Source organism: Suncus etruscus, chromosome 11 (assembly GCF_024139225.1).
Source record: "Suncus etruscus isolate mSunEtr1 chromosome 11, mSunEtr1.pri.cur, whole genome shotgun sequence".
Lineage (NCBI taxonomy): Eukaryota > Metazoa > Chordata > Mammalia > Eulipotyphla > Soricidae > Suncus > Suncus etruscus.
The window spans coordinates 14470795-14482547 of record NC_064858.1 but is presented as its reverse complement, the minus strand read 5'-3'; the positions used below and the strand labels follow the sequence as shown (position 1 = coordinate 14482547).

Below are 11753 nucleotides of genomic sequence, written 5' to 3'. Positions count from 1 at the left end.
CATCCACTGAGAATGCCCATAGGGCCAGAATCAAGTATTCAGTCTTTATCTGCCACTTGTCCTATATAAAGACAATCTTCTGAGATTCTCTTTTGTCATACATCTCTTTCTGAGATGTAAAGACCCACTTAGGCTTGATCAGCATTAGATAGATATTTACCTATTGGAAGCTGTCTTCCCTCCCTCCCATGTTGATTTTCCCTACACAATAAATATCATATGATGAAGACAGTCAGAGCTCTCAGTTCATGAGGCTGAGAGTCTCCTAACCCCATACCTTTTTCTCTTATGTCTGTCTTGTTTTCTTAATCTTTGCAGCACCCCTGTTTCAGGCCTGTTCACCCCTGATTGGATTCTGGTAAGGGGCACCTGACATGGGAACAGTGGGAAATGTCTGACATGGACTGATATCGGGGAAACAGAAAAACTGTGAGGCCCCAAAACCGAAGGAGAAGATCACGAGTGAACAAAGCTCAAAGGTTGAGTTTTGTGGAAGCTTGTTAATCAGGGCAATAATGGGCATTGTACTTCCAAAGAGGAGAACATTCAACTCCCAGGATCAATAATGTAAAATTCAAGAGTAAAAATTTAAAAGGAAGATTTTCAAAATATCTCAGACTACTAGGAAGCTGCACTTATAAGAAACTTAGAGATTTGAAGCAAAGGAAGAAAGTTATCTTAGAATTTAGAAAAGCCCTCAGAAAGAAGTATCTGTATTGATTACTTCATGGTCCCTTTGCAACTTATTTAATTTTAGATTCATCACAGTCAGAAGGTGAGGGATCTCAAAAAAAGGATGCTAGAGGAAGAAACAGTCAGTAGTAAAGAGGGACAGAGTAACTCTTACCCCTTTTGCTTTAAACCATTAGTGTTCTCACAGAGATCAGAGACATGAATAAATCAAGAATATTGATCCTGAGTGTGTAATTAAAGGAAAAACACTCAGGGATCTGGCAGATGCCTGAGCTAGTGTGCTTATGACAATTAGAACAACACTGGCCTCAAACTTGGTCAACTCTAACCATCTAAGTAATTTTATCTGGCCTAGGATCAATGCACAGTAGGAGACCGCCAAGCCTGCAAATTCTTATATGTGGAAAGCTTCAGTTTAAAAATGGCACCATACAACTCTATATGGCTGCAATAACTATTCATTTATGGGGCCAAAATCTGTTACAAGATTTTATAATAAGATTGTGGAAAAACATCCTTAAACATCCCAGGCACATCTGGGTCAAAACTTACTAAGAAAATAAATACCTCTTAAGGCAAGATCCTAACTTGTAAAATCTTTAACCTGGTCCAATATTGCTGTGCATCCTAAACTCAAACATTTGGTATGAAAATCCACTCAAGCCATCTGGGTGCGACAAATGCCCCTGAATTATAAATAATTGGGTGATTTAAAATAGCTTAAAATGGGGGGCAGAAAGACATAGCACAGTGGTAGGGCATTTGCCTTGCACGCAGCTGATCCAAGACAGATGGTTCAAATCCCGACATCCTATATGGTCTCCCATGCCTACCAGGAGCAGTTTCTGAGCACAGAGCCAGTAGTAACCCTGAGCACCTCAGGGTGTGACCCAAAACCAAACAAACAAACAAACAAACAAAAAAACATAAAATAATTGTTTAGATAAGAAAAAAATTTCCACAATCTTTGGAACTCCTTAGCTTTTGTGTATGTAGAAAGACAAGGATACGACTTGGTCTTGTGCCAGGAAACTTCAGGGGTCTGGTCTCTTTGTACTTAGGCCAAGGTTATTTCTTTCCATGTCCCTCATATTTTGGTGGGCCTATGCAAACAACAATTGCCACTCTAACACCACTTTTACTGTGCTCCTTTGACTCTAATCCTTAAAAAGAACTCACTTAAAATTTGAGGTTAACTTAAGCTAATATGCATGTATATGGAAATGTAAGAAAATACTATGCCTGTAATGTTTAAGGAGTTAAGTTTTATGGCTTTAGATTGCCTTGTGTACTGTTAAGAAATATTATAATGTGTTACAATCTGGGGACTTGAGGGACAAAGTATTTGTACATGGATTCTGTCTTATTTATCTTAATGTTCTTTGGCTGAAATTTCAAAGTTAAGATATCAGCAAGGGGACTTCTGAGAATTATGTTATGGGTGATTGTCCTCCCACTGTAACTTTACCTTGTCCTCTTTCTTTGCACCCTTGTTCTCATAATAAAAAAAAAAAAAAAAAAAAAAGATGCCAGGATCAAACTAAGGTTAGTTGTATGCAAGGCAAGATTCCTACTCACCTACTGCTCTGGCCCCATAAATGAGCCCACAGATAAGCCCACAGATAAGTATGAATATGGAAATAGATAACTAGCAGTGGATTAGAAGAATCTAGTCTATCAAAGTCATAAAGATATCTATAAATGTGAAACACCACTGTACTATATATACTTATCATCTATGTACTTTACTGGACATAAAATATATTTCAACAAAAATATTAAAGGTTGTTTAAAGAGTCAAAAAAAAAAGAAAGACAGGGATATGGAAATGTTAGTTTGAGAATGGTGAATGCAGCAATTTAATATATAATATATTTATAGTCAAGCATTACTGGCAGTTAGTCCTCGAAAATGGAAACTACAGTAACTGATTAAAGTTCCCTTACTATCTCTTTTGCAAAGGCCACTACGGCAGCTTCTCCCTGTTTCTAAGAGAATATTAATTCCTTTCCTCAGAACAAGAAAACTGATAAAGGTAACATATTACTTAGATTGACATACTAGGCCATACTTGATGCTTTTATACCAATGAAGTACTTTGACTCATTCCCATGTAAAACAGGCTGGGATCAGTGTCTGGTGTGTGAATTTGGAAAACTTAAAGTTCAATCAGTTTACAGGGCTAATTTTGCCCTGGTAACTGTCCTTTCCTTTCTCAGCACCACATTAGTTTCTTCTCTACAACCCTAGACTGGTTATATTAAAAGAACATCTGGCGAAAATTGATGGATCAACTATTTGTGTGCATGTGTGTATTTGTGGTGTCCACTTTTTATGTTTGTAACTAATTCATGTCTGTCTGTGTTGTGCTAGGATATTAAAGTCAGGTTGGAATAAGAAATAGAAATTCTGAGGTAGAGACCGGGGAAAGTCAGTGAACAAAAAGGTAAATAGCATAATCCCTAGAGATCAATGATATGTAAACTAATTTTTAAAAGTCTAGGTAATCGACTTATCTACTATGACCTTGTTTTACCAAAAGAAAGCTGAAAATTTTCTATCTTGGCTAATGAGACTATAAGAAAGTTAGAATTCTTGAACTAAATGTCCTGTTGGGAAAATGAAATATGTATTGATGCCTGAAATTCTTGAGCATCAGAACCCATGTTCTTTAGAAAGAACTGCAGCACTGAGTCAAAGATAAAGTAAGATTAGCTACAGGACTTTATCTAAAAAGTCTAAACCAATTTAAGTTAAAAATTAGGCTATTTTACAAATAGAGGTATAATTTCACCAATACTGGGCCTTCTGTATAAAAGTCTAAACCAATTTAAGTTAGAAATTAGGCTATTTTACAAATAGGGGTATAATTTCACCAATACTGGGCCTTCTGTATAAAATTATTAACATTAAAGCAATGCATTTTGCGATTCTATACGTCCGACATCTTAAATATTTTCATTCACTGCTATCTAAAGTTTCAGTAAGAACTGAAAAGTTCTGTGTTTAAATGTAGACATTTCTTTGATTATGAATAAATTAAAATAGTTGACCCCAAAATATTTAGAAGCTGGTATTAATATAATAAACCAAGATGTTAAATATTTACAGGTATTTGGTCTCTAAAGTTTTGGCAATTTAGATATTTAATTATTCTAGGTAGCCTGGTTTAAAATTCCTTCCAGATAAACTAGTCAATTATTTTAGTGAAAGATCAAAGAAGGCCAAATGCTACTTGAAGGACTTCTTATCTTATGTTAATGAATGTTTCCTCACAAGGTTGGAAGTAAAAGAAAAACAGGGGGTAGAGAAAAAGAAAAGATCATTTTGATATGCACACTGCAAGAAAACCTCCACTTTACTTTTTTCATCCAAAAAAAATTGGGTATAATTTGAAAAAAATATTAGCAAATAGCTTTTAAATTTATTGGGAAATCAAGTTATACTAAATTGAATAAGGGGTTAAATTTATGAAATTTGATTATATAAAGGCTACAGAAGTGAATTGAAAGTTAAACAGATAATTGAAATAAGATGCTTGAAAAATTGTCTTAAAATTGTTGTAGATTGGGTAGCGATTCTGTTGTCACTGCCTTTGGATTTGGTGTTTAAGCCCAATCATTTTTTACTACTACTTAGTGATCATACAACTCTTTGGTCTTGGTACCCTCCATTATTTAACCCTCAGTTTGTGAGGCGGAACAAGATGGTTCAAGTCATGTGGTTCTGTTTGAAGAAAAGAAAAAAATGAAATGGGCAAAAATCAAATAAGCAAAACACAGAGGGGACCACTTATACTAGCAGCCCCGGGGTAAGGGAGAGGAATGGGATGCATGCTGGGTATGGGGGTGAAGGGAGGACAACATTGGTGGTGGGAATTCCCCTGATTCAATGTCAATATGTACCTAAAATATTACTGTGAAAGATATGTAATCCACTTTGGTCAAAATAAAAATTATTATTATTATTATTATAAAAAATTAAAGGATTGATTTTGAAAAAGTTACAGTACAAAATGAATGTAAAAGAATGTGTAGATGATTTGAGGGTTATGTTTCAATTAAAGAAACCACAAACTGAATTCTTATAGAAGATCTTTAAATTGTATTTTATCTGCAGAATTGTTTTAGTACTCACTTTTCGAAATATTTGTAAAAAGGGGTCTTAGATATTCTAGATATCCTAAAATATAGACGAGTTATGGAACTAAGAACAAAACTGTAGCACTCTAAGAAAAATTGGTCAGTAAAATAACCACAAAAAATCAATTTTCCCTATATTATAAAAGAATCAAGCAATCATGAAATAGTTTAAAATGCTTGATGACCTTCATAGGTGTTAAAAATGCTTTATTTAATCATTAGTTAAATCATTAAAGGCCAACAAGTCAGATGCCTAAAGAGAGCCTGTTCAAGTTACAGCCCCATTTGTCAAACTTTTGTTGGCCTGACCTTACCTCTAAAAAGAGAAGACACCAGCTCACTCAGATCCATTTGCAGCCTCAAGCTGATCAACCTCAAGCTGTTATCCCAATGTTAAAAGAACAATAGACTCAGACAGGATTTAGCATAGCTCAAAATAAAATTCATAAGGACTATTCAATTCAAAACCTTGACTATTTAATGAATAGAAATGTAATTGTGCTGTTAAAAGTACAGCTCAGGATTGATTAATTAACTGTTTTCCAGAGACAAAAATTTGGCTGGCCTACTTTGGGCATTCCCATATAAGGATTAAATAAATTATTAAATATTTTTAAAAGTGATCTCAGTTTGAATCGCCTTTCTTCATCTGATCATGGCTGCTAAATTAGAATTAGAATGAGTACAAGTTAGAATTCATGGGGCCCAATTAGAAGGTGTGTCTCCTGATGGGGAAGTAAGTCTGTTGGTATTTCCATCTAAGAATTCTCCCACGGGAGTTTCATATCAACAGGAAAGAATAGTAAAATGGCTATTTTTGCGTCATATGCAACTAAAGAGAATGGAGGCTTATTTAACTAAAATAGAAAAAAACATCTTATATTTAGGACTGCGCCATCACCAATTAATTGGTCAAGACCCAAATAAAGTAGTTGTCTGTTGGGACCTGGGTTCTGAACAAGGAGAGAAGCATTTTGCAAAGGGCACATGGCAGGTTTCTGCTCAGGTTCTGAGTAGAGAGAGAAGCCATTCTGCAAGAACTACATGGTGTAAAACGCATGTAGGTTTTCACAAGCCTATTTCCACCACCCCAAACTACCTGGTTACTATACCAGGTTACCTATCAGGGAAGGACAGGGAGCAGTAGGAAGGTACCACCAGACAATAGCCAGTCATTATAAAGATCATCAGAAAGCTTCCTCATGACCTTGAGCAGGGTTCATTTCCTTCAGGAAGTGACCCTGGATGGTCAGTTTGGGGTCTTTTTGACAGATTAAAGTATTAAACTTTATTCTAGTTTTGTGGTCTCACAAACTCTAGCAGCCCCACTTATTAATCAACAGGTGAATAAAGCACTTCAAATGAATTTGGAATGGCAACTGGAACTTTCTGACTTCATAGAGAAAAATGATAGTCATTAACTTCCTTTAAAATTATTTCAAACTTTAAAAATAACAAAATGTATAATACCTTAAGTTGTATCATCCCAACCTTTAACCCATGAGGCCACCTATTGTACTGATGGGAGTAGTAATGGATAAGAAGGGCCCACTGTGAAAGTGTGGCAAACACTATCCCTCTGCCCAGAGTGAAGTAGGAGCAGTGACTCAGCTACTGAAGGATGTAAAGAGCAAGTAAAATATTGTTTCTGATAGCCACTATGTTATCAGAGTAGCGCAAGATACAAAAACTATTCATTTTCAAGAGGCAATGGAGGAATAGATAAACTATACAGCTACAAAGCATTTGAGAAATCATCAAGCTAAAGTATTTGCCCTTTGCCCAATTTGTCTTCCATTGTCCCCTGGGGTTAACCCCTATGGTGAAATTGTTAATTATCTCTGGTGGATAGATGTCACTCTTCTCTATCTTTTGGCCAGCAAGATCTTTAAAATTTTTATGGGACCAACCTTTATCTACGGAACAAGCAAAACATCAAAATATATCATTGACTTTCTATAGTTCTGTTTTGCAATTATGTCCCTAAGAGTATAAAGACAGACATTGGCCCACCATATGTGTCTGAAAACTTAAAACATTTTTTCAACAATAGCCTATTAAACACTCTTTTCACATCCTATTTAAAAAAAAAAAAAAAAAAGCTATGTAGAAAGAGCCAAAGCTTCACTAAAAGCTCGATTACAAAATCAAAAGGGAGAGAACAAGAGTCCCCCAGGCAACAAATAAATACATAGAACCTTATCAACAATAAATTTTTTGTTCTTTGAGGACAAGAAAAAAAATCTCAGCAGTGGAAAAACAAAGGTTAGAAATAAAATAAGGTCTGACAAAGGTTAGAAATAAAATCCAGATTAATCGACCTATTTGGTTTAGGGATGAAGAAAAAGAGGAATGGGAAAAAAGGGGATGGAATAAAGTGGGGGGGGAAAGGGTATGCTTATATTTTTACAAGACTAGATGTACAACCTGACCCTTAAGGTGCAAGAAAGTGATAGAAAAGACCCTTCAGGCATCAGTGCTCACCAGGGGATGTATAATAAAGTTTGCCCAGAAATCAGGAAAAGTATTGATCCAAACTAATATCTGTGAAACATGAACCACTATATTTCTAGCTGTGATTGTCATTTTGAATGTGTTGATAAATTATGCAGACAAGCTTATGCAGGCAGTGGATCATACTACTTTTCTGGCATTATTTAATTAAAATGTTTGAATGCCCATTATATAGGGCCCTACAGGCTCAGAAAAATCATCTAGAAATTGAATGTATCTCAAATTATTTACACTTTTAGATTTACCATCAGTAAAGTCAAAAAAACATTATTTCATGTTTGCAGTCAGATTTGCCTTCAAGCCTCATTAACACTCAAAGGAAAATTTAGCATTAGTTGTTATCCAAACTCTCCTGTAAATAGCCTGGATTGATTCACAAATACCTTCAGGCCAGATTTGATGACTTGTAAAATTAAACCTGCTGAAGAAATTGAAAGTGGCTTGTTTCACTAAAAGAATGAAACACATTTCAGATAAACTTGTATAAAAATACCTTCTGTTAACTTGAAAGGAAAGGTGATTAAACAAGGAACTTTGGTCTGTATCTCTTGCTGATTATTCACTTGGTTGAATTCGAACATATCATTTAAAGCTATAAATTCCCTTTACTCACTTAAAACAGGAGGAACAACATGAATTAAAGCTAATTCAACTGGGGCTGGTGTGGTGGCGCTAGAGGTAAGGTGTCTGTTTTGCCAGCACTAGCCTAGGACGGACCACGGTTCTATCCCCGGGCGGTGTCCCATATGGTCCCCCAAGCCAGGAGTAACCCTGAGCATCACCAGGTATGGCCCAAAAACAAAAAACAAAAACAAAAACAAAAAAGCTAATTAAACTAATTAATAAAACTAATTAAATCCCAGGGTAATGCAGGATTCTCCATGATGTATATCTTGGAAAGATTGTGAGATACGATACTAAAAAAAAAAAAAAAAAAAGAAACCTAAAAATTTTATACAAATGCCATCTTTGGGGGGAATCAACCAAACTAACAGCATTAACTGCTGCTGCTGAGACTGCCCTCCACCGGGGTGTCCAAATCGTCTATTTTGAATAGAATTGGAACAAAAATGCAAGTATGTTATGGCAACTTCAAAAATAAATTGATGGTATCATAATTCAGATAGCAGATTTATAGCATGCTGTGGTTTTTCTAGGGATGAGATAAAAAAAAACAAACTTACCATCCAAAACTCATCTAAAATGTGATTGAATGTGAAAAACTTTAATCAGTTTTGTGTAACTCCCAAAGTATATAAAGAAACACAACATTCTTGGGAGCTAGTTAATAACATTTTTTTAATCAAGGAAATATTTCTCATGATATACAGCTTTTGCAACAAGAAATATTTGATACTTTCATAAATTAAAAGTTCTCCCTGGCAGTGATCTACTTGGAAGAATGACTGATGGTGTCTCAGGTCTTAATACAATAAAAATATTCTCATTCATGATAATTATAGTAATTTTTGTTTTATCTTAATCGTTTTATGATTACTGTTATGAGCAGACTGGAGGAGCCATCTTACTACTGTCCACCCCTTGTTGCTTGTATGAATTGTGCTAAAGGAATTTGGAGATGTCTTCCTGGAAGACATGGAAATAATCAGCTTCAACAAAAATCTTACTGCACAAAATTTAATAGCACATTAAAAGTTTACTGTGTTATAAATAAATGGAACTTAATCCATCTCTAAAAGCTCAGTTGTTGTACATATTGAGATCATTTTTATAATGTTCTGCTTGAACAAAAGGGAAGATGAAAATCATAGTAGGGAAATACAGAGTTTAGAAATGACTCAATATCTACTTAAGATAAAATATTTTAAAAGTTCTCATTGTGAGGGGAATTGTGGAACATGTAATGAAGACCATATATGTTAAGGAACAAGGCAAGGATATCACAATAGAATGTTCCACCTTATTCAATATATATTATAATGCAGAGAAATTAGCAAATTAGCAGAAAACAGGTTGTGTGGAGTAAAGATATTCAAACTGGAAACAAAGTCAAACTCTATTTGCATTTGATATTATTATATACATAGAAAATATTAATATTTATAAAAACCTTTGCAAGCACTGAGCAATAGAAAAAAGTAATAGAATAATGATTATTCTCCCAATCAATAAACAAAAATCTGCTGCATTTTATTGCTGGTGCATTTGGGGCTAGAAAGAGAAGAAAACAGAAACAGGTCACAAAACCAAAAAAAGATAAAAATAGAAATAAAAATATATATGCTCACATATATATATAAAAAGAACAAAGATCTTAAAAAATGAAATAACAAAATAATTAAAGAAACAAAGTGATGCAAGAGACTACCTTACATTTGGGGAAAAGCAGGTAAAGAGGTAGTGTAATACAGGTCATACTTATGATGGTAGTATAGGTTTCCTCATTGTCTTTTGAGATTTTTTTGGGGGGGTCACACCCGGCAGTGCTCAGGGGTTATTCCTAGTTTGAGGCTCATAAATTGCTCCTGGCAGGCACGGGGGACCATATGGGGCGTCGGGATTCGAACCGATGACCTCCTGCATGAAAGGCAAACGCCTTACCTCCATGCTATCTCACGGGCCCCTTTTTCTTGTAGTGTGTGGGTTCCCAGGCGCCTTTTCATCACACACCCTGACCTTCTTGAGATTGGCAAAAAGATTTGTGGCAGGGAGGTCTTGGGAAGAGTTCTTGCATTGGGGATACTTTTAGAGCTAAGTCTGGTTTCAAGTAACAGTCCACATTAGGAAGAGTTGGTAAGGAGGACGCGCAGCATGAGTCCGCAGGGGAGTTGGCTGCCTTTTCTTGCCGGGGACGAGGTGTGGGTTTGACTGGGTGTCCCTTCACTTGTGTGCTGGGTACTGGTTCGTTGGGGTAGGAGGTCAGTCTTGATGCCTAATGAATTAAGAACTGAGGGTGAAGAGTTTTAATAAAGTGGGAAATCTGGATGGGATTGAGGGGTGAAGGGATAGTCAGATTTCCAAAGGGGGGAAAGGGGAAAGTATATGGAAGGAGCAGGAAAGAAGAAAAGAGAAAATACATTAAAAAGAAAAGGAGAAGAAAAAAAAAAGAAAAAGTAGTGAGAAGTGAGGAGAAAAGATCAAGGGAATGCTAGTTTGCTTGTATGTGTTCAATGAGTAGGGCCTGTAGTATAAGTCTGTAGACACACTAAAAAAGGGGGAAATCTGTGCTCGCTTCGGCAGCACATATACTAAAATTGGAACGATACAGAGAAGATTAGCATGGCCCCTGCGCAAGGATGACACGCAAATTCGTGAAGCGTTCCATATTTAAAAAAAAAAGGGGGGGGGGAATCTAACGTATAAAAATGAGCTTCTATCTACCAGGGATAAGAACTCATACTTGTTTACAATACAGGGACATCTCCTACCTTTAAAATATGTCACGTGGACCCAACTTAGACAGCAAGTGATTAGACACCATTCGTCCAACCTTGAACCCTGGATCCCAGACATAGAAATGTCACAATTCTTCACAACAGCTGCAGGAAACAAATCCCATCCGGGACAGCCTTAATACTGCGGGGTCACCGACAAGTGCCAGCTCTAATATGATATCCTGATAACGAGGAAAATGGAAACAACTTGACCTAAGAGCAGGTTATCCTACCTTACCAGCTAACGACAAGACAAAATCAGAAGACTTGTCACCCTTTGGTCTGTCAAAAAGCCAAGATCGCGATTTACAGATGACTGGCTGATAGAACCATGACCGGACTGTATGTATCCTGGGACCAATAAAAAAGCCCTTGTCTAGGGTTTGAGCTACGACCTGCTAAGACCTCCAGTTCCAAAGGTGTGTCTGAGACAATTACAATGGAATGGGTCTTCTGGAAACATAACGAAAGACGCTATCCTAGGATCAGCGCAAAGACCAAGATCACAGAAGAGGGATTAAAATGACACTGAAGAAACAGAATGTCTAGATCCACAAAGAAAGACTTCATTATAAGTTCCACTCCTTGACCTGTGCAGACACCGAGATCTCTAGATACAGAGGTCTGATTTTATCACCCAGGAAGGAGCAGAAGTCTCCCAAACACCACGAAAGCACCAAGGAGAGAGTAAATGAATCTGAACAAAGTCTATAGTTAATCCCATGACAATATACTCGAAGGATGGAGAAAACCTGTATCTCTTAGGCCAAGGGAATTCCTTTTTGAATGACCCCAATATTTACTGTGCCAGTGCAGGAGGGAAGAAAAAAAGGCAAAAAGTATAAAACAATTTTTTTTATTTATCTATCTAGTTTTTGTCGATTTCTTTGTTTTGGTGAGGTTATTGAAGTTGTTATCTCCATTTATATTTATTTATTTTTTCTTTGCATTCTTTATGTGCTCTGCCATGATTTTTATCTCAAGACCATGGCTTTTATGTGGTGCTTAT

The 11753-nt window shown here is 36.1% G+C and overlaps 1 non-coding gene across 1 annotated transcript; it reads left to right on the top strand.

Annotated features, from left to right (window-relative positions):
- The first annotated feature begins 10534 nt into the window (after positions 1-10534).
- On the top strand, positions 10535-10641 carry LOC126023418 (U6 spliceosomal RNA). The gene has a single exon (XR_007500542.1). It is a non-coding gene; the product is annotated as a U6 spliceosomal RNA (small nuclear RNA).
- The last annotated feature ends 1112 nt before the right edge of the window (positions 10642-11753 follow it).